Source organism: Ascaphus truei, chromosome 3 (assembly GCF_040206685.1).
Source record: "Ascaphus truei isolate aAscTru1 chromosome 3, aAscTru1.hap1, whole genome shotgun sequence".
In the NCBI taxonomy this organism is placed as follows: domain Eukaryota; kingdom Metazoa; phylum Chordata; class Amphibia; order Anura; family Ascaphidae; genus Ascaphus; species Ascaphus truei.
Window position 1 is genome coordinate 420,526,581 of NC_134485.1, and position 5,405 is coordinate 420,531,985.

Sequence of the window (5,405 nt, forward strand, 5' to 3'; positions counted from 1 at the left end):
ATAGCGCGTCTGAGACCAGATGCAGTGTAAGGAACCCTAACCCTCTCTAATAGCGCGTCTGTGATCAGATGCATTGTGAGGAACCCCAACCCTCTCTAATAGCGCGTCTGAGATCAGATGCATTGTAAGGAACCCTAACCGTCTCTAATAGCCCGTCTGAGATCAGATGCATTGTAAGGAACTCCCACCCCTCTCTCCCTCAACCTTCTTTCTCCCTCCACCTCCCTCTCATTCTCTCTCCCCCCTCCCTCTCATTCTCTCTCCCCCCTCCCTCTCATTCTCTCTTCCCCCTCCCTTTCATTCCCCCCCTAATTCCCTCTCCCCCTCAGCCCCCCTCCATCTGATTCTCTCCCACCCCCGTCATTCTCTCTCTCTTTCCCTCACCCCCTACTGTACCTTTCACTCTCTCCCTCACCCCCTCCGTCATTCTCTCTCCCCTTCCATCTCATTCTCTCTCCCCCTCTCTCTCATTCCCTCCCCCTTCCCTCTCCTTCCTCTCTGTTATTCTCTCTAACCCCCTCCCTATCATTCTCCCCCTCTCCCCTTCCCTGTCATTTTCTCCCCCTTCCTGTCATCTCACCCTCCCCGCCAGTGGTGGATTTAAAAAAATGCCGCCCTTAAGCCCTTACCTGGTGCTGCCCTCCTCTTCCAGCACCACGCCATCCCATTGCCATGGCAATGTGGCGCCATGTGACGTCACGTGGCAGGCCGCACATGTGCGATTGCCCACATAATCGATATGCGTTTTTCAGATGCTCGTGCGCATGCACGATCGGTGCTTGCTGCCCGGGCATGCGCCGGTTGTGCATGCCGCCTGCAAATTCTGCCACCCCAAAATTTTGTCACCTTAGGCCCGGGCAAAAATCCGACATTATTCCTCGCCCTGTCATTCTATCTCACGCTTCCTCTCTCTCCCTGCCTCTTATTCTCCCCCTCCCATTCTCTCTCACTCCCCCTCCCTCTCACTCTCTCTTACGCCCACATACTGTACAAAACAGAGCAAAACAGAACAAATTCACATAGGACAGACACCAAGCCTCACCTCTCTTCTGCCCATGCTGTTTCCTCCTCTGCTTGGCCCCACTCCCAGGCTCCTGATACCTCCTCCTGATTGGCTGCATTACCCAGCAGCTAATAAGGATGGATGAAACTGCCAACCCCCCTAGCAATAGCTCTGCTCTCTCCCTGCTCCGGGAAATACTGCACCCTGGTTAGCACACACTGCACTAGGCAGCAAAATGTGCCGCACCCCAAATTGTGCCACCCTTGGCGGCCCCCTAGTTTGCCTAGTGGTTAAACCGACCCTGCAAGGAGGTCTGACTGTGCGAGCACATGATGAACACACAGCGACATCAGACAAAAGGGAGCAGCCACAGGAAATCAAACCTCTCCCTGGTCTCAGCTCACCGTGGTAACAAACTTACTTTAAGAAGACGTATATTAGGCAGGTTTTTTTTTTTTTTTTTTTAAATGCACCAAATCAGATCTAACCTCTTAAACAAGTCACTGCATTAACATACTTTGGTCCTAGTAGGTATTAACCCTTTAAGTGAGTAGCTGGTGTAGTCAACAGTGTGTCACCCTCTTTCCCCTAACCTCTGGGAAATGGTCTTGCTACCAGTGTATTCTGTGGCTGTTGGTGCATACTGTACCTGTAGCTACTGTAAACAGAAGATCGGAGTTCGCAGCAGTGGTGTGGGGAGTGTCAGGACAGGTTTGCGGTGAATTCCTCAGCGGTCAGCGCCTCCAGTCCAAGAGGATCCTAAGGCTTCAAGATGCACCTCATGGACAAATCTTCTTCCTTTAGTCATTACCCTGCTTCAAAGACTACACCAGATGTATATTTGACTGAGGTTTATTCATCTTCATAGTACATGCACTGAATTGTACATCATTTTACCCTATCCCATCTTGGACTAGACAAAAAAAAATGAACAAAGTTTCATAGATCAGTGCTTCCAAATCCTGGATACAAAGTAACAGTCCATAGACAAAAAGTAAAGGGTATCAACTTGCATGAAGAAAGGAATATTCTAAGGCATCATGGAGTCTGGTGGTTAATGAAGAAACTAGAAGCACAGAAGAGAAGTGACCAAGGTCACAGCAGGCCCACTCATGGTTAAGGTAACAGTTATAATTCTTAGGATATAATGTCCATAGGGGACGACCCCGCTGTCAAACCCAAACAATACCTATAGCACAAGAGTAACAGGACGTGTAACTGCTAAAAACCAAAATAATAAATCTTTAATGATATACAAAATAACAACGCCGAAACAAAAAAAGTGTAGCAAATATAAGTGAAATAAAAAATTGGAATAAAATAAGTTTCCAGGTGAGGAACGGGTAGTGGATGTAAAGTGGTGGAAGGGTGTCAGTGACGTCACCACGCCCCAACACACGTTTCGTGTGACGTATCACATACTTATCACTGCATAATAATATTTGTCTATAGAATTACATAGCATGTAAACAGATCCAGTTGCTATTCATATTTTGCCATCTGGATCTGTATACATGATATGTAATTTTATAGACAAATATTATTATGCAAAATTTAGAAAGGCGCTATGGAAACTATCTTGTATTGAATACCTCCATACCAATGCCATTTTCGGCATATCTTCCATGATTAATTTAATTGTGTACAGCCGCTGATTTGTGCAACATCTATGTGGCATAAGAAGGGATTGGCTGCCTCCCAGTTACTCCCTCTTACTGTCAGGTATAAGAGATGCATGGACGGCGTCAGTACTTGACTCCCCCCTCAAGAAGATTGCTACGTCACGCGAAATGTGCATAGGGGCGTGGTGACGTCACGGTTGTGGCATCCACGAGCGGAACGGTGATCGGTGGATGGTAGAGCTCTGGACCTACGGAGTATATGGTCGTATCTTCGGGAACTTTTCCAATTCTATTATGATCCCATTTAACCACTCTAAGTAATCTTTATAGATGTTTTGGTACATAATGGCTCTTCTCTGCACTTTTTCTAGTTCCATAATGGCTTTTTTATAGTGTGGTGCCCAAAACTGTACTATGTATTCAAGGTGTGGTCTTACTTATGCTTTATAGAGGGGCATCATGATGCTTATTTCCCTTCCATCCATTCCCTGTTTAATGCAAGATTGCCTTTAGAGCTACTGCATGACATTGGGCACTATTCCTAACACTGTTGCCTATTAGCACTCCTAAATCCTTGTCCTTCAAGAATTCACCTATTTTTTCCCATTTAATTTGTAAGTCACCTGTTTATTCTTGTTTCCCAAATGCATAACCTTACATTTATCTGTATTAAACCTCAGGTCTTTCTGTAGAGAAATTACACCCTGCTCTGATTTTACAACCTTACACAATTTAGTGTCATCAGCAAAGATGGTGACCTTGCTTTCTATGCCAACCTCACGGTCATTAATAAACAAGTTAAAAAGATGGGCGAGACATTCAGGTTGTATCTGTGGGTCACACAGATTAGATTACGTGCCTGTCCTTTAACAATGAACAGGCACATGTGATCTGATCAATCTGCCTTGTTTATACAGTACTTTGCCATTTCGCTTTTGTGCTTATGCCTGTGCAATGTTCCATGAATATTTTACACGTCTATAAATCCTGCATAATCTGTTTACTTGGACTGAATCTCTTTCAACATAAAACTCTAAATAATGTAGCCCAACAACATTTCTGGTTATTTAACGCCTAAACTGTCAACTACAAAATGACTCACAGAGCATGTGTCTGCAAATAGACCAGCATCCTAACCGAGATGTTGATTGTCTTTCTAGCATTTACGGCACTGCTTTGTTTTTCTGCTTTATATGCAGACAGCTTGCTGAAGCAGCAGGGATTTTGTTCCCAAATCAAAACACGATTGACTTTCTCTTAACACGTAGGGGGAAGCAACTGTTCTCAGCCAGCACAAGCTATGATAACTCTGTCGGTGTCAGCAAACTGCAGATGTAACAGTATTACAGTAGGTAGCACACAGCTAGCAGCCTGAATTCACGTATTACACCTTCCTCTGATCCTGTGTGCATTTAAAGGTGCTATTCCTTCACCCACGTTGGTACACTGTTACACTGTTACACTACACACTGTTCTTGTTTATTCTGAATGGAGGTCATGTTTTTATATGTCAATCACGAAAGAAAAGCTCCTGCGTATGTTTGGTACTGGGTCAAGGATGTCCACCCAAGCCAGGTTGAAAAATTAGGCTGGTGCTTTAAGGAACCCAAACAACTTACCTCCTAACATGTAGGGTGGCATAAACCAAGCGAAAAAGTAAAGTCTTTCCATGGCAGCATCGCCTTATGGGAAAACTTCTCCGCCTTCAGCTGTGAGAAGGAGAGCTAATTACTGAACAGTATATCCGGGGGCATTCCACTCAACGAGTCAGTATTCAAATGTTCCTAGGTTGGGAAAATGATGGTGCCATGGGAGGGACTTGAAGAAAAGGAAATGTCAGAAGTAAATTTCGCTTTGGGATGTACCAAAGGAGCACAATAAACAGCAATGGTGGGCAACTTTCCTATCCTAATATGTCTTGACCACTATTTGAAGCACCTGTCTCGTAAACTTTTTTTTAAGCCAAATGGAGGACATCTATCTTATAGTATTTGATAAAAGTATAAGGAGAGGATGTGGCTGCTCTACATATTTCTTCAGGAGAAACCTGAGCTCTCTCTGTCCAGGGAGCAGCCATAGCTGCGGTAGTGTGTGCTTTAAGTAAACAGGGACATTCCCCTATCGAAATTGACAGGAAATTCAAGGCACAAATTACTACAATACAAGGAGAAAACAAACTGCAGTCGCATGACCTCGGTACGTCTACTTTTCCTCGTCTCCACCCCGCTTATCTCAAAACTCCATTAGTCAAAGAATAAAATGACAGACAAGTGAAATGGTGGAAATAACCACAGCGTTATATATTTACTTAACTTACATATTAGAATCATGGTTAAAAACCCAGGAACTTGCCAATCCAAGATGACCCAAATCCTCTTGCCACTAGTGTCAGGACCCACCATCGCAGTCGTACCCTTTGGTACCAGCGCATCCCTGATTCTACATTGGCTCAACTATCTTGGCCGAGATTTGAGGTTGCTTCACCTGCACCAAGATGTTCCAGGACGGGAAGTGACTTAATTTGCCCTAAACAAAGATGGCTAAAGAAAGGAAATGTCCTCTTTCAACCTGGCCTAACATGGGGACTGTTAAACTGGCTACACCTGTCCAAGGCCTTCATAAGGCATTCTTTTACAAGCAGCCAGTGCCCGAGCAAGGTGTCTGTTCCCTTTGGTCCACATTTGTTCCTGTTTATTTGCACTAGCTTTGATCTCTGCCTGTGACCCAGACTACAAACCTTTGCCACCTCACTTGATCCCTGCCTGTGACCCCGACTATGA

At 44.8% G+C, this 5,405-nt stretch overlaps 1 long non-coding RNA gene across 1 annotated transcript in view; it reads right to left on the bottom strand.

Annotated features, from left to right (window-relative positions):
* Positions 1-1,854: 1,854 nt before the first annotated feature.
* LOC142491198 (uncharacterized) overlaps positions 1,855-5,405 on the bottom strand; it is an 84,935-nt gene continuing 81,384 nt past the window's right edge. The window contains exons 3-4 of the long non-coding RNA XR_012800338.1: positions 4,245-4,334; positions 1,855-2,069 (exon numbers count right to left, since the gene is read on the bottom strand). This is a non-coding gene — a long non-coding RNA (uncharacterized LOC142491198). The remainder of the gene's footprint in view (positions 2,070-4,244; positions 4,335-5,405) is intronic.